This window comes from Gopherus evgoodei, chromosome 7 (genome assembly GCF_007399415.2).
Source record: "Gopherus evgoodei ecotype Sinaloan lineage chromosome 7, rGopEvg1_v1.p, whole genome shotgun sequence".
NCBI lineage: Eukaryota > Metazoa > Chordata > Testudines > Testudinidae > Gopherus > Gopherus evgoodei.
Window position 1 is genome coordinate 117,287,449 of NC_044328.1, and position 18,804 is coordinate 117,306,252.

Sequence of the window (18,804 nt, forward strand, 5' to 3'; positions counted from 1 at the left end):
AAGCCAGGAGAACTTTGATTGATAATGTTTACCGAATGGATACAAACATTATTGGCCTTTTCTTTAAAAAACAGTTTTTATTCATTCTCCCTTTTGTTCAAGCGTTGGAATTAAAATTCAACCAGGGCTTAGTAACAACATTGGAGAAATGACTGCTGGTGTCACGTGAAGAAAAGAGTTGGGTGTGCTAGCACCAGGATCCAATGATGTTATAGAAATAAAGTTGAGAGGACTACACCAACTTTAACACTTACTTAAACCTTATTATTCACTTCAACGGCTTTATCTATCATAGTAATGAGCGCTTTCAAGACCAAAAAAAAAAAAAAAAAAGATAGCACTATGCCTCTATGCCTCCACCATTATCACACACAAGCCATGAGCTGTTTGTCACAGAAAAGCAATCCTCACAGGGGTGACCCCCTATTGTCCGAAATACAATGCTGTCACTCATGTAATAAGTGGGCAATAAATCACCAAAACCTATCCTTTAGCACCAGATTTAGTGCTATTTCAGCATTGCAGTTACTTTCCCCTTAATCAGAAGAGATGTCTAAAGCAACTAGAAACCCAGATTACATCATAATCTAAGGAAGGAACCTTGAAATGTCTGGGAAATGGGCAATTTGTGTGCATCTGCACACACACACACACACACACACACACACACACACACACACACACACACACACACACGTTTAAAACTACCATCCGTCATCAGTATCAATCACAAGTGGCAGCAGCTTTAGCAGCATTATTTATTTTCAGTACATATTTAACAAGATGACAGTTTAACCTTCTCAGAAGACCATGATAATCTCTCTGTACATCAACCAAGTGAAGAAAAGTGGATTTGCGCTGATGTAGAAACTGTTTCTCCATATGGTTTCATAAACATGTAAGTACACTTGCTAATTTAATAGATATTTGGTGTTATTTTGAGCACAATGCACTCTTATCGGGAGAGTAAATACCATATAACAAGTGCAGTCATTCTGAAAACCAGGTTTGCAGTGATCAATGGAAAAGCTGGCATGCACAGCAAAAGAAATAATCAGGCCTAAAATCAATTAACAGTTAAAGGAATAGAAGAACTTCCAAGATGCACTGTTTTGGATAGCTGCCCGCATCTTTTAATTTAAACTAGTCACAGAGCTCTTTCAAATATCTCACCCAGTGATCACAGTGGGTACAAAACTACTGAATTAACACCAAACAATGAGCACTGCCCCATATAGTTTCCCTCCTTTCCTCATTCTGTAAGTCATAATAAGCCCAATGCTAAACACCGTTGTATTATGACCAAGTGTGGCCCAAAGTGTAGATGTCAAGAGGAATGCATCTGGGTATGCTGTTGACAAAGAAAGCTTTCTCTGGGTCTCTTCTGAAATGCAAGAAAACTCATCGTCTTGCAAGAGGAGCTTCACACGTTGCAGTAATAGGTCATCTTTGGGTCTCATTATATGATACCAGTCTTGGAAAGACTTAAAATTACACAGTGCTTAAAATAGTGTGTAATCTTTTAATTAAACAGATAAGAGGAGTACTACAGAACCCGCTTCCTCTGAAAGAAGAGCTTCCACAGCTATAAGATCAGATAACAGTTTTACTGATTTTTTACATTACTTCAAAACAATTGGTTTAAAAAGTATTTGCCTAATCAGGCCAAAGAAATGCCTAATGCGTTTATTTATTGACAAGTTTAAGACATTGAAAGTTGCATTTTTAATAGCAGCATGTTGAGAACCTCACGCTAACCCTCCATGAACAGCATGAGAATGCAACGTGAGTAAGTAATGGTAGCAGCAGAAATCCAACAAATATTTTCAAGAAGAATAGTGAGGAGAAGAAAAAGTACCTAAAGGTAATGGTAGGGAGATCTGGCAAGAGAAATGAAAACAACTAGGAGGGAACAGAAGTAGGGGAGAGAGAAAAGACCTAAATTAGAGGAGATAGGGGATGTTGCAAGGGGGAGGAGGAGGAGGGGCAGGGGAGAGAGCAAGATAGAGCCTAGTAATGATCAAGGAAGTCCTAGGAGGAGAAATAATTCTCTTCAGTGGGGTTGAGAAGACTACAGACACAGCAAAAGGTCCCAGTGCCTTTGAAGAAGAGAGAAAGAGATAAATGACTATATAAGATGTAGATCTCCTAAGGACACTGACTAAGTGAACTAATAGAGAAACGTCTCCAAACTGAATGAAATGTCAGTCAGTCTGTGACAATTATTAATAGTCAACTTCCACAGTTACTCCTTCACCCCAGAATTATCACTTTGCCAATAAATACCGAGGGGAAAAAACAAACAAACAAACAAACAAACAAACAATCTCAGATCTTTGCAATACCTGATTGCTATGCATGCTTTACGTATAACAGAATATGCATCCATTACAGTTTCCTACCTTAGAGCTATTGTCCAGAACTTCTGAGCAGCAAATGATGGCACTGAAGCTCATGTACAACAGTACAGTATGTTTGCTGGTAATATTTCTTATTAAATTACACTGACAACTTAGGTGTTGAATACAAAGCATTGCAACTAAAGGCTTTCTAAGATTACTGTTTGCAGGCAGATGTTCCATTCACCTCAACAGGTAATAAAGGAACAGATTCCACATTATTTTAATTGTATGTTTATAAATATTTGCTTACAAATGTTTACTTATTGAACCCTTTTTGGAAAATGAAAAGCTGATACTGAACATCTTGCTTACGTACTGAACCACAGAAAGACACACACCTATCATAAACCAGCTATAATGTCACATGAAGGGAATACATCAAGCATGTGTCCATATAAAACTGTTAGACTACAAATATTCAGCAGTTAATCTTGGAGACTAAATGTTTGTTTTTAAACTATATTACTAGTCACATATATTAAATTTGGAAAAAAATATGCTGATTAAGGAGGCATTTAATTCAAATGGAACACATTTTACATGCAAATTGAAACAGCATTCGTGTTAAATTATCTAGTATAGCACTGATAAACAGAAGATAAGTAAATAGGGCAGTTGTTTTATTGATGTTTGTGGGTCATTAGTAGCACATCTATTACTGTTCCAGAACTTTTCTTTGTATCAGATTGATGCTTTGAATATTCAGAGTGCAAAACTCAGACCTAGCAAAGTTAGAATATCATTTTCATAACACACATCTTGATCCTACTGTTCATATTCAGGCAAAACTCCCATTATTGTTAATTATTATAATAATAATTAGTAGTAGTAATAATCCCACCAAGCTCTTATACAGCACTTCTCGTCAGTAGATCTCAAAGCACTTTACAACAAGATTAGTATCATGATCCCTCATTTTGAAGGAAAATTCATAGTAATGGGAATTTCACCTGAGGAAAGACTACAAGATCAGTTTAGAAATATACTACAGCACAATATTTCTGAATAATAGTTCCTTTAGATAAAGGAAATTAAGCTCTTTCTTTTGGACAATTAGAAACTGATGTGTCACACGAGCAAAATTTATCAAACAATATTCAAAAAAGAAAAAAATAACTTTGCAAGTGACTTTGCAAGTTCAAGAAAGATGATCCAATTTCCAACAGGACCACATTGTTTAGACAAAAGTCACTTAAATTCTCTTCTAATTCAAATAAACGCATAAAATTCTTCAATTGGCTTTCTATACAACATGCAAGCGGCCCAGGAGAAACATTTTAAATTATTCACATCTAGAAAAGGAGAACTGAGAAAAATAAATATTTTAATGATGTACTATCTGCATCTACCCAATAGAGATGGAGTAATCAAATCTCAGATTAGAAGAACACCACAAGCAAATTCATACATATCTCCCACAATATGATTCAAACAACTTTTGAAGAGGCTTAGATAGATCCAACAAAATTACCGAATGCAATACTTACTACCATGAGTACTCCTAGTGTGTACCTATTTAACAGCGGAAATTGGCTACCACAACATTAGAGAAGGTGAAAAACAGATTATAGAATGGGATACAGTATCTGACCCCAAACAAGCTCATTTTTGCCAATCTTGATTTGAATGGGAGCAGACTTGGGCCCCAAACTTCTTTCACAATGAAACTTAGATTTAAATCCTTACCCTGCACCATTGAAATCAATGGGAGCTCTGGAGTGCCAGACCCAACTCAAAACATAGAGGCCAAAATCTCATCTCAAACCAGTATATGTTCAAATCTAGCTAATGTAAATTTGCTGAGCACCCAGCATTTTACACTCAAATGACCTACTTAAAAGTAAGTCAATTAAAATAAACACACTCACTCTAAATTCTCAATGATTTACTAACTACCAAGTTTAGAAATGTTATGATAGAATCACAGGAAGGGACAGAAAATACAGCCTGACCATAAACCACAATTTCTGTGAGAAGGCCATTCTATCAGAAATACACATGGAATCTCAAATGAGGTTACTTTTGGAAAAATGAGGGGAAAGGAGGAGATGAAGGTGAAAATAGTTACATGAGTGATGTATGTTTTGTCAATCTTAATTTATGCAATATAAACTATAACTCAAAAATTATACCTATGTTACTGATTCTGTGTCATTTAACTATGTAAACAGTAAACAAATGTCTCCACTCAGTTTGCAGAAGTGAAAGAGGGCCTTTGCTACCAATTAAACTATCATTCAACAAATTAATGTAGTTTGAAAACTGAGAAACTATGGTATAAGAGGAATTATGAGAGATGACACAACAATAAATATTAAAATATAAAAGCTCTACCTAACTCCAGTGCATGGTATGTAGTCTTCATTCAATTCACCATAACCTGAAAAAAATAAATTAATACAGAAAATAAGTCAGATTGATTTTTATCAGTAAACTGATTAATTGTGTGTGTTACGTCATTTTTACTGGTGGGGAGGGATGGGTAGAGCTATTTGCAATTACAAAACAGAATATAAACTACATTATTACAACATGAAACAGTTAGGGTACCTACAGGTTAGCATTCAAACTGTACCAGAAGATAAGACGACAAGTAGACAGTTAAATGAACACACATGTGCTGTGCTGCTAATGAAGGAGGATGAGACTATACTGTGCAGGACTTACTGCGTGCAGGTACCCAAATGTCTCTCTATGCAGCTGAGACCTGAAGTATTACAAGGGTCAGATCCCTATGTCTTTAATTTTTACTCAGGGCTAAACTTTTTGTTGTCAATACGAATTTGCCTTGAGTCAGGACTGAGTACAGACTTCAGGATTTGGTACTATATAGCTATTTTGTTTTTGGAGAAAATACAATATAAAACTGAAATGCTGGAAAATAAGTTTACAAAGGTATGATGGGCAGCAAAGTTACTCGATCTGACAAAAAGTGTTCTGTGAAAGCGTAAATGTAAGTAGTCATACACACCAAATACATATATACAGTGATGACAATAGTCAAGCATAAACAACTGAATGCAATCATCCCCTTCCACATTCCAAAAAAACTAACCTCTCTCTTCCTGCCTTTCTCCTAATACATATATGTTCTTGGATTATGAAAGTTAAAACTTAAAAAAAAAAAAAAAAAAAAAAGCTTAAATCATTTGAAAACCAAAGAGTTAATTAAAGTGAGTTAAAAAAAGCAAAGTTAGGCCAAGAACTCCACTGGATTTTTCCACCATATGATTCACTGATCCCTTCTACTTGAGTTAATTCTCTCTTGAACAGCTCTTGGCGGTGGCAAATGACTCTTAGACCTACCACTCACTGCACTCAGTAGCTTATATTCAAGTTCACGAATTCTACTTGTGGCTATTTGAACTTAAGCTTTTAACAGCTTGGACTTAACTGTGGACCAAACACGCTCTTATAGCCTGCCAAGTCCTACCAGTAAAATCTAGCTTCCTCTGCTGCACAAATGTTCTCAGTCTGCCAAATGTGGCAGACTTTCACTACTTGCATGGATAGACTTTTCAGTTCCTCAAGATCACAGCTCATAGCTTCCAGAGTAGCAGCCGTGTTAGTCTGTATCCATAAAAAGAACTCCTGTTCTTTTAGCTCATAGCTTGTAGCTCACCAAAACGAGTAGGCCCCAAACCCTAAAGCTTAGGTGTCAGATCACTCTAACTTGCAGCCCATCCAGTTCACAAGAAGTTCTAGCTCTGCAGGTAGCCAGTTAACCCAAATTACCATCTACTCAAATTTTGGTTTAGGGTAAATGTGATGGAGTGCCCACCACACACAGGCCAAGAGGGGTTAAAGTGGCTAGGCAGGCCAATTAACTGCCCAGGCTGCACCTGAAGGAGGAGACCAGGAAAAGGGCAAAAACTAGAAACGGGTTCAGTTGGGCAGGAATAGGAGGGGGTGGTGGAGGAGGGGCTACTGGAGGAGTTGCAAGCAGCAGAGGGCCTTAGGAAGTAGTCTATAGTCACTCTCTGAGGGGTAGGAGTTTGGGCTGACAAACCCAGGAAGATGGGAAAGCCAGATAGGTAGGAAGCCCAGGGAAACAACAGCCAGGGGTAGGATTGTGTAGACCTTGGCTGCTTGTTATAGGGTCCCTGGGCTGGAACCCAGCGTAGAGGGTGGGGCTGGGTTCCCCTACCAGCAACTGAAGGTGTCACAGAATGTTGGAGACACTAGTCAGACAGCTGGTATGGAAGGATTTTGAATTCCCCAGAAAGGGCAGACCTTAGTGACCTGGTCGGAGGACCAAGCCACAAACAGGAACGTAAGCAGGGTGAAAGGGACGGGTAAAGACACCACCAGAGGAGGGTAGTGCCTGGCAAGAGTTAATCCCCAGAGTCACCAGGAGGAGGCACCACATGCAGAGAGTGGACCCCCATGACAGGAAATAAATTGAAACATTTGAAAATATGGAAACAATTCAATATAAGGATTTATAATAAGTTTGTAACATACTTAGCATAGCACCCAGCCATGGGACATGCAAACATCAGTTGCCTAATAAAAGTCAGCTTTTGTATAAATTCAGTGGCCTGCGACTAAAAAAAAAAAAAAAGTATTGAAAACAGTGTTGCAGAACAACACTGCACCTGCAGACAGTCACGCCACCAACAGCAAGTTTCACACAGAACAGAACAGACAGCAGACCTCAACTACTGAACAATGGGTTCCCACAGGGATCCATCTCTGCACCATTGTTTTTTAATATTTATATCAGTGACACATCATTGACTCAGTTACAGAAATTTGGATACATGGATTATTTTGCACTCATCATTCAAGCAAGCATTTTCACCGAAGTGGAACACATCCTCACAAAAGACCTAAAAAAACCTGGAATACTATTGGTCATGGCAACTCTGATCCAAACCCTAAAAAAAACCCAGCTGTCTCAATTTTCTACCAGAGCAACCAACATGCAAAGAGGTGCTTGAATGTCACCTTCCTCAACATTACACTCCGGTACAACGACTTCCTGAAATAGCTGAGTGATTCTGGATCATAGCCTCACATACTGACAACATCTGATGAGGATGGCTGCCAAGATACAGACTAGAAACAATGTAATCCACAAACTAGACAGGATCAGTTGGGAAGCAGCACTCACACCTTGCGGACAGTCACTTTTCGCCTTCATCTTCTCAGCAACTGACTATTGCATGCCAGGATGGACAGGTAGCATACATATGAAACTTGTCGATGTGCAATTGAACACTGCTACAAGAATTGTCAGACTGCTGAAGTCACAGGCTGACTTCCTGTTCTCATACATATCTTACCACCAACCCTCCTGTCATAAACAGATAGTTAAGGGTTAATGTCTCTTTCACCCATAAAGGGTTACGGGCAGTGAACCTGGACCACCTGACCAGAGGACCAATCACAAGACAAGATACGTTCAAATCTCGGTGGAGGGAAGTCTTTGTTTGGGTGTTTTCTTTGTCTGTTGTTCTCTCTGGGTTCTGAGAGGGTAACCAGACATACCTACAGGCTCTCTAATTTTCTATTCAAATAGTAAGTGACAGTGGAAGGTGGTTTAGTCTTTTTGATTGTTTTCTTTATTTGCAAATGTGTATTTTGCTGGAATGATTTCAATGTGTATTTGTGCTGGGGGGAAGGCTCCTCTCTAGTGTCTATAAGCTGAAAGACCCTGTAACATTTACCATCTAAATTACAGTGACAACTTTCACTTTTTTTTCTCTTTTATTAAAAGTTTTCTTTTTAAGACTTGATTGATTTTTTTCCCCCTTGTTAAGGCTCAAGGGAATTGAGTCTGTACTCACCAGGGAATTGGTGGGAGACAGGGAGAGAGAAGGGAGGGGGGAAAGGTGGAATCCCTTTGTTTTAAATTCACGGAGCTTGAATCTGTCTCTCTCTCCAGGATAGCCCAGGAAGGGAATGCCTGGGAGAGGGAGAGAAGGGGGAGAAAAAAACCTGATTTCCTCTGTGTTGTGATTCAAGGAGTTTGAATCACGGTGATCTCCTAGTGTACCCAGGGCGGGAAAGATCTGGGAGGAAGAAAGGAGGGGGAAGGGAAATGGTTTATTCCCCTTTGTTGTGAGACTCAAGGAATTTGGGTCTTGGGGTCCCCAGGGAAGGTTTTGGGGGGACCAGAGTGCCCCAAAACACTATTTTTGGGTGGTGGCAGCCTATCAGATCTAAGCTGGTAATTAAGCTTAGAGGAATTCATGCTGGTACCCCATCTTTTGGACTCTAAGATTCAGATTGAGGAATTATATCATGACACCTCCAAGGAGAAGCAGCAATAGTACAAGAATACATCTCTGTGATAATGAACTCAGACTTGCCTATTTATGAAGATCTCAAAGAAACCCTGAGATGCCACCTTAGGTCCAGGAACCTACTTCCGGTTAACAGCTAAACCTCTCATTGTTTTGGGACTGTCATGAAAAGACAAGTGTCTGAAGTTGTGAGAAAACAGTGATGTCAAGAATCAAGACTTGATTACAGATCCTACAGACAACCACCTGGTTTCACCATGCCACATACAATATGGATTACAGCAACCTGCATTTGAACCTCAAATGGGTGTTGCAATTACTTACTACACGAATGAAGAACAGGCCAGTATGCACATGTGGAGAAGACATCCAAATCATGGAATACCTAATAAACTGCTGCCTTCTCTAGAGAAATTGCCTTGATTCATTCTGTTTCATCAAAAGCCATAGAGTGGATGACAAACTTGGATGTTAATCTTTAATGTTGCTTTTCAAAGTTGCCATATGAAAAAGAATGTTTACGCAACATTTGGGTGGGCATTTCCTTAGGAAAAAGCGCAGACCCCTTTTTACTGTCAACTCTGACTCTTCAAGATAGCCCAAAACTAAGAGTCATTGGCCAAATTCAGCCCTAGTGTAAGTCCACTGATATCAATGGAGTTGGAGCTACTGATATCACCACCTTCACTGTGTCTCACTGAGTTTCAAACCAAGTCTGATATTTTGCTTTGAATATGGAAAATTTTGCTTGTTTATTTTGTAAAATGAAAATCTGGTACAGAGATGCTGGTAGGTATCATTGGTTGCATTATTTAATATCGTGATGTAATACTGAGGGGAAAGAAATAAGGAAATTTAGTGCCAGAATGTGAGCCCATTCCTGCTTCTATTGAAGTCTCTGGTAGAACTCTTCCATTTAAAATATATTGAGATATACTTATCTCATTGAACTGGAATGGACCCTGCAGGGTCATCAAGTCCAGCCCCCTGCCTTCACTAGCAGGACCAAGTATTGATTTTGCCCCAGTTCTTAAGTGGCTCCCTCAAGGACTGAACTCACAACCCTGGGTTTAGCAGGCCAATGCTCAAACCACTGAGCTATCCCTCCCACCACTGAGTGTTTAATTCATTGGAAACAAATAAGTTCCAAAATAGCCACAAAATCTTTTGAAGTAGCTCTGAACTATGAGAGCTGAGGTCTTGCATTCATATGGGTCCTGCGTTTTTCTAGTTTTTCTGCAACTAATTTCCTTTTATATGAGCTCTTCACTAACTAGTACTTAAACTTAAAGAAAAAAACCACTCTCAAGGAACTTCTCATTTAACTCTGCAGACACACTGTTGACGAATATGTTTCAGAAGCTTTTTGCAGTATATATCTTCAAATATTAACAGCAGAAATCCTTTTACTGTTTCATTAATTGGTGTCATGTTTATTTAGTTTCCGCCGCAGATACACTTCTCTATAGCACAACAGTAGAGGGCAAAGGCGACTGACTGACAAACAGATAACTAGCTGGCCTGGTGCAAGCATAAATTTACATTTAGCAGAGAGGAGAAGAGATTAGGGGCGGCTCCAGGCCCCAGCATGCCAAGTGTGTACTTGGGGCGGCATGCCAAGGGGGGCGCTCTGCCGGTCACCGGGAGGGCAGCAGGCAGGGCTCCGGTGGACGTCCTGCGGCTTCGGTGGAGGGAAGTCTACCAGAGCCGCGGGACCAGTGACTGGCAGAGCGCCCCCCGCGGCATGCCGCCGTGCTTGGGATGGGGTTCACAGCTGAGCATTGTGATTTTGCACATTGCCAAGAAAAATGCATTTGGCCATAACGGGGTCCATTTAATGAGATATTTTTTCAAGGTGAGAGATTTGAGCCCAAAATGATTTTTTAAGTTTCAGGATATACTTGGAAATGAAAACATTTACACGAAGGAAAAATTATTAGATCAAAATGTTATAATTATTTAAATATCCATTCCCAGGAGCTGCTCTAGCTTTAGGCAAATTAGGTAGTTGCCTAGTGAGGCAGATTCTGCTTAGCCAGGCAGTGGTAGTTGGGCTACCTAGCCAGGCAGGTGAGTGAGTGGTGCTGCAAGCTGGTGCTTCAAGGCCCCCCTCTCCCAGGGCCACTTCCACCATAAATCACCCAACCATCAAAAAGGCTCACTACACCCCCACAGAAATTCTGATGCAGTTCCAAATCTCAGTAAGAGGGGGGCAGCACCCTAAAATTTTGCCTAGAGCAGCAGATTGTCTTGGGTGGCCTCTGTCCATTTCCCCTTTTTCCCTCCATTCTCCAGGTTAGGTTTTTTAAAAAAAAATCTTTTTCCTCATTCTTTTTTCTGGATTCAACCATTAATTTCATATTATTTATAAAACAATACACAAAGGTCAGAGGAAAACCTTAGAACCTACATGTTTTAAAGTACCTGTGTTCATATGTGTCTGTCTATACACAGCAAAAGAGACTTTCAAACATGTAAGTTCTAAGGCATTCCATTGACCTTTGTATATTGTATACAGTTTTCTGTTCAGCTATAGGTATCATAGCCACATTTCCTTTGCTCAGGGAACCTCCCCCTCACAAACAAACTGAGGCAATGGACAGACAAAAACTCTACCACTCCGTCTTCTTGTGGCATTCGCCATTGTAGCCAACTCCACAAAAAACAAGGTGGAGCAAGAGAAGGGAACTAGTCATTCCTCCCATCACGATGGCCTGTGCGTTGCCAAAGATTAACAGCGTATGAAATAGTCAAAGCCGAAGAACTTTCAGCTTCAAAACAGAAGCATTGCTTCTATGGATAATTTCATGCAAAGCACAACATTTACATGGACACAGTGACTCAAAAACTGGGAAGCAGGGCAAGTTTATAGTGCTTTAATTTCCCTGCAGATATTTCACCCCGCTCTAACCCAAACTGTATAGTGCTCTGGTAGACACATGTTTGAGATGGTGATTAAAGTAATTGTACTTGTATCCTCACAAGCCACATTGAACACAGATTTCCACACTTGAAAATCTAATGCATTTAAACTACATTACCACCTAACAACCAGCAACCCCCAACCAATTTTGTTTTAGAATAAATATCAGTCATAGCTTCCAATCAACTGGAACACTCACTTCATACCCAGGCAGGGAACACACTGGAATTCATAACTATGAAATTACTATGAAACAAACATAACACTCTCCTAGATGCCACTATATAATGTACTACAACATATCCTGAGTTCTTAAGCTGCTCAGAATTTTCTGTACGCCTTTCTCTGAAAATCATTGCAACAAGCTGCAGAATGCAGACATAAAGTTGTTCCAAAAGCTAAAGGGACAGTTCTTTAACGTGGCTCCCTAGTCACCACCTATGAGTTTTGGTCTCTCAGTTGTCCCTTCCAAGAAACTAAAACGATTCATTTTTAAGTGATCCTCGTTTTATATAAAAAAGAGTAACACACTCTCCAAAGGAACAATCACTTCAGGAGAAAAATTAAAAAGAAGACACCACTTCATTTCACAGAACTCCTGTTTAATTGCACAAAAAATAAAGTCTATTTTTCAGGTGAAGGCAGCTTTTTGGTGGCTGGTTACTGGGAGCGACTGATGACAGCCTAAAGACCATTTGATGTTGTCGGTTGGCAATAAAAATCTTTACGCTGCATTCTGCATCTGCTCAATTCTGGGAGTCTGCAATTTGTGTTTATATTGACATTAATGTAGACTGCTGTTTTTCAAGAGAAAGAAGCCATACCACCAAAGATGCACATTCACATCTATCTCAGGCACTTATGTGTCTCCAATTACCATCCAATCCCCAGTTTTTAATGCATTTATCCTCACAGCACCCCTGTGAGGTAGAGAACTGCTGTTTCCCCCATTATAGAGATGAGGAATTGAAGCACAGAGAAAGGAAGAGAATTATCTCAGTTCATATCAGAAGTCCATAGCAGAGCAAGGAATTGAACCCAGGTCTTTAGCAGGCACCATATTCACCATCTGATCCTTCCTTATCCTCCTTCTTTTGTGATTCCTCACTGTAAAGTACTTAGTTAGAGGTAATTGGCATCAGAAACTTTACATAATTTTTTTGCCCATGGTTATGCTGTGAATGCAGCAGGCTCTGGCCCTGGGAGGGAGAACAATTATTCGGCCAATTTAAGAGTGGCACTGACTGACTCTCAAAGGAGCTGTTCGTAAGTGGATGATGAGTGATGGGATGAGTGGAGAGCATGGAGAAAGTTTCTTAGGGCTGTAGGAGGGGCTCAAAGTACAATGAAAATAATATAGGCCCCCTGGCATTTCTGAACTCTTGAATCCAACAGTTCAGATTATTACATACAACATGCACTGTTAGGGATTATACTATTATGTGTACTGTAGTGGCTAATTGCATACTCTATTATTAATGCTATTGTTATAGACAAAGTTACAAAAACCATTGCCCCAACAATTTGTTGTGTCTTTGCTGTGCTGATGCCACTCAGCTGTAGGGACTGAATCCTCAAGTATGCTGGAATAGCACTCTATACCTATAGGTAGGATAGAACCAATTCAGGGCCTGATTCAGTTTCTGGCATAGTTTCGAGCAGTCTCAGGTCTGTTCTAAATTCCTCTGGCTTGTGGGAGGAATCTGATGAATCCCTAGACTAAACAAAGCAGGAATCGCTAGCTCAAAGACACTCCTTCTAGCTCACTCCTTTTGACAGAATTACATTGTCTCCATTGTGTTATATAAGCAAATGGGCCACAGCAAGGCCAAGAATTTGACCCTATACATCCTTCTCCAACTGTACGAATGGTAGTTTTCAGTCCCGTGATGAAAGCCTGGAACAGGTTTTGTTTGTTTTTTACAAATAAAGAGAAACATAATAAAAATAAATAAGTTATGAGACAAATGGCAACAAGTTCACAAAGCGTACGCAATTCCCAGAGGTAGACAGAGCCTTTGTCCTGTGCAGGCTGGAATACAGTTCCACGGTCACACGAGATGCACTAGATAGGAACTGTGACTCAGTGGGACCAGAACATGGATCTCCCATCTTCGAAGTGAGCGCCTTAACCAGTGGGTACTGGGCATAAAGGGGTTGCCAGTGCTACCTCCCATCTCCATATCTGCTTTTGTGACTGGTATTTAATATTTAATTCAGTTCTATTCATTAGTGATTTTTTGCCTTCTAATCCACAGTATGCATCCACTGGTTTATATTTTTCTTTTATTCTTTTCCTAAAAGAGAAAAGATCCAGGAGAGTTGATTTATGGCACTAAGTGGTTCATTTTTTTAACCATTTGTTTGTCAATTATTTCCCTAATAAATGGCTAGATTGTGATATTTTTTAAACTGCCTGGAATAAAGTGCACCATGTAGCTGCACTGCTCCCAGAGCAGACCAAGGAATGAATTTTGATTCAGTCATAATTTGTTTCCTGGTTGCCTTCTTGCTCCAGGAGAAAGTCATCTGTTACTGTTACCGAGCAGGAGATCACTTCCTTTTGGTGCCGGCTCAGCTGTGCTACTTGGACAGTTCCATTCAGCCCCTACCCTTCCCTGATCACCTACAACTTTGCCTCACTCCTGTGAGCCACCACCGAGAACAATGACATGCTTTACTCCCCTAAGCAGGTGCACACAGCAAGCAATCATCTTGCCTAACAGGAATACCATGTTTTACTCACCTACCAGCTGTGGCTGATAAATTATGAACACTTTTCTTAGATATTTGAATCCCTGGCTTTCCTCCTACCCCTGAATTCATACATAGTCATTAACACAATATATTGATGATGACAATCAAACTGAAGAGAGATGATTTCAGAGGTGAAATATAAATCCTGTATGTATTTGTCATAAGCACATTTCTTGTTCATCTGAACATTCGGTAAAAGCACTCTAAGTGCAATCTGTCTCATGGAAAGAGGACTCCAAGTCTAATTGTCACGGTACCTCTCCCAGCATTCATCTGTTTAACTTCAAAGAAAAATGTTGTCAAAACAAAGATCTCAGATGGTTTGTTACTTCTTAAATGTGAAAATACGATCACTGAAAATGTTTTTTTAAGGTAGCTGAACACACACATCATCAGCTTGAGAACAGTATTATAAATCTCTATTGATTTCAGGTTTTAAAATGAAAATTTTCTTGATCTCATTTGCTTCACAAATGAAATGAACATTGAGCTGCTTGACTGCATGTTGACAAATAAAAACATCTTTAGAAATTGTCAAAGAAATGTAGATATGATTTCAGGCTGATTCATAAACTGAAAATATTAGCCACATTATCTTAAACTTTTAACTCCTCTATTGTTTACAGTGGGCTTTCACCCTCCATTGAGCTAAGCTCAATACACACCAATATACTGAAAATAGGAGACAGAGGCATGAACCTGAAAAAAATTTCTTAGGGAAACATTTTGCTATGTGGGTGTAAACAGGTTAAAGTATATCTGTCAGTAAAAATAAATGGATCACTAAAGAATGCAGTTTGGATTAGAACACATTATGTTCATCTCCTTTCCACTTTAAATGCAATGAAATGCATGTATCATTTTGTATTTCCTCGAAGTGATACACTAGTCTCTGAACTGCTGAGTAAGTGATTCTTGACTTATTTGCATACAGCACATCAACCCAGCCACTTATCATAAAAGATTATTTAACAGTATGCCAGACTCCATCAGCAACAAATCTCCACTTTTACCACTGAAGTTAGTTCTGCTTTGCTTATTTGAACTTTTTCTTGTCACTTTAGCAGCATCTTCCAATAGACAGTGGTTTTCTGAGAAAAAGAGGGTTATTGGTTGCATCAGGTGGTAGCCAGTCTTCAGTGAACAGTCAGAATTCATACACTATCATTTTAATCTGCTGATGTATTTGTTTCTTATTTTTAATGAGATGTCTAATAAGTAGCAGCCAATCTGGTGGCCAGTGTTAGAGCTCTTCTCTCTAGGAGGATCAATGTTCAGTTCCTGATCCTTGTCTTTCACTCTCTAGAGCATCAAAACAGCCATTGTCGTCTCCATAACATTGTCGGCCTATAAGGAAGCGGGGAGAGAATGCCTCCTTTGGCCAAAGAAAACAATGCTGACCGATTTGTCTGAAGTGCCCCGTTTTCCTCCTGCAAGACAAATTCCAGCCAACCACTGGTGATTAAAAGAGGGAAAAAGTCCACAAACTTCCAAAAGTCCAAAATGTCTACAGCTTTTCATGAACACATGTGGGTTTCTCATGATTCTGTATTTCTATTTCTATTTCCAAACTGTTGTACCTCTACATCTTTTGCCAAAGAATCATATCATACTAAGGCAAAGATGCAATGCAAAGATGATTTTTCATGGCAAGTCAGTACATCTTCTTTGAACAACACATCAGAAAGAAAGATATACAGTAGGCAAAAATCTTGATATAGCTATGTATAGCGTGAGATAGGTAATTGGCTAGATGGCCAATCAGATTTTTTCCATTTCTAACATCTATAATTTTCTGATTTTCAAATTTGTTTTTAGAGAAAAAAGTGGTTAAGAATCTTTTAGCATTTTCCTGATCATGGCTATATGTGTGTATTTGATTGTGATTCTTAGTAAGACCAGTATAACAGGACTCTGGATGTCAAGAGCTCAGGAGAATGCCCATAAAACATAGATTGTTTAGGCAGAGTCTGTAGTAATTATTGACGTCACTGTATCATCCACTTTGCATTTCTCTAGAATTCAACTCCTGTTTATTTGAAGTGATGATTTTGTGGTTCTTCGCCAGCTAATATATTCATCCACCCAGTCCATTGATTACTCCGAATGAACGCTTTGAATATTTAATGCTAGTTAAACATTTTATCAAGGTTCTACTGTCACTAATGACTAGCTTGGTAAGTGAGATTTTAGGACAGCTCTCTCACTTTTCTCTGATAAGATCAGATGGATACACATCCACATTCTGGCCTGCCTGGCGTAACAGCTCCATCTCTCAGTTTGTGTAGGTTTGTTTTTTTTATTTTTTTTAAAAATCAGACAGTTTCTTTACTTCTTTAGACTTCTTTAATTTGTTCTCAGCTTTGCTTCAGAACAAACTAGGAGCTGCAATCTCAGATCACCCACATTCTCCCATACACTTGCCTTCTCTTCCATAAAACAAAGAACCAATTGTTTTCTACACTAATTTAGCAAAGAATTTTGCAAGCTCATGTATCTGGGTCACAGGACATAGACAAGTAAACTCATCATAGAATCTCACAAAATTTGAAAAGTTCACTCCAATAAAATAAATGAAGTGTCCCTCCCATCACTGTATAAAAAAAAAAAGTCTTGACACACAGGAGTGTGGGTGAGGGACTTAACTTTATACTGTGGTTGACTCCAGTATCTACTATGACAGCTTCCTTTTGTTTTTAAATTAAAGAAATAAAACATAATATCCACTAAAATTAACTATGGACCAATACCAACAATAAATAAAACAAAAGTGGTGATACCTAGAATGGTGTGTGGGTAGATGATCCAGACACCCTGGAATAGATGAGGCAAAGTGTTTCCAGTGGACAGCGTACCAGTTCTGCTCTCAAGAGACCTGGGTTGTACTCCCAGTTCCTTCAACTGACCTGCTGTATGAACCTGGGTAAGGCACTTTTATTACAGCTTGGCAGGAAATGTTATTTTTTTCCATCTGTATCAGAGTGTGGCAGGGTCCCCCGGCTCCTTCCTCTACCATGTTCACAAAGTCACTCTGAGATCCTGGGGTTAGTGACCACTGGTGCGGTTCATTCACAGGCTTGTTTTCACCACCGTTTCACCATGTACAGTTGGCCCTTCATCATCTGCAGGCAGGAGGGAGGAAGGGAAGAGCTACCTCCCTGCTTCCACTCCCTGCCTTTTCCTTTTCTTTCTGCTCCCCGCTGCTAGATTCCTTTTCAGGAGGCTTTTATACAGCCACAGGCTAATTAGGTGATAGCTGTCTCTGCCTCCCCAGTTAAGGCCAGGTTATCTCCAGCCAGCTCTAATCTACCCCCTCTAAAGTGGAGCTGGCGTGACGGAGGGCTGAATCAGGAACCCTTTGCCCAGCACCTTGTCACATATCCCACCAGAATTTCTGAATTTTTTTTAACTTTTTTCCTATCCTGAAAAGGAATGAAAAGTCAACATATCTCAATGTTTTGCAAATCCACAATGCTCACAAATTTATTTGTATAGGGTCAATCAACTCAGGCTCTGGACTTGCACCTCTCAATACCTAGATCAATATTGTAGGTACTGTCTAATATATTTGACCATGGACTGGGGTAATATGGTATGGGTGTCCTTTGTTCAGATGGCATATTCCTGGGGTACAAGGGTGGGAGCTGGGGGAATTTGGCTGGTGCCTTACTCTGTATGATTCATGAGTGGCTCTGCAAGCTTTCATGCAATCCAGCTGGCTGTGGGGCTCCACAGTCTGTTGTGCTGAGTGATCACAGTGCCTGCAGAGGTTTGCTGCTTGTCACTAACAAAGCATTGTGAGAGAGACAGCCCAGGCCGGAGAGTAAAGGGGGCACTAACCAATGATCCCAGGCTGCACCATAGGGAACTCGTCACATCCTCCCCCAGACAACAAGAAAATAATTAAACAAATTACAGATTGTTGGTGAAGAGGGGAAAGGGGGGATGTAAGGAGCACCTGGCATGTGCAATAAACTTGGACTATAGAAGCAATGAAGTGTGCAACCACCGGCACAGACTCCATGAGTGCTTCGGCGCTCAAACACCCACGGGAAAAAAAATAGTGGATGCTCAACACCCGCCAGCCACAGCTGTTCGGCAGCACCACTGATCAGCTGTTTGGTGTCTGAAAAGGCGCTTTGGGGAGGGTGGAGAGTAGCGGGTGTGAGCCTCGGGGAAAGAGGCGGAGCACCCTTGGGGAAAAATAAAAGTCAATGCCTATATGTGCAACCCTTTAGTTTATAGTTCAGCTTTGTTAATGCTTTCTTTAGATATGTGTCCTTTTATTTGACTCACTTGATATTAAAGAATTACAGTCCTTTGGTGGCAGTTTTTGGCTTTGGGTGAAAGAAGCACCTTTTCATTTGCATCAAAATCTCCATGCCTCTACTCCATTTCTGGAAGCATCCTCGCACTCTAGACAGCAGAGTGTGAGATGTTATGTTTCATGACATTAAGAGAGCTCCCTGAT

The 18,804-nt window shown here is 39.9% G+C and overlaps 1 protein-coding gene across 6 annotated transcripts in view; it reads right to left on the reverse strand.

The window, feature by feature from the left end:
• CNTN4 (contactin 4) overlaps window positions 1-18,804 on the reverse strand; it is a 643,980-nt gene that overhangs the window by 567,288 nt on the left and 57,888 nt on the right. For all 6 annotated transcript variants that reach the window (XM_030569637.1, XM_030569641.1, XM_030569640.1 and 3 more), the window contains one exon: window positions 4,737-4,782. The gene's annotated coding sequence lies outside the window, so the exon portion shown is untranslated. The remainder of the gene's footprint in view (window positions 1-4,736; window positions 4,783-18,804) is intronic.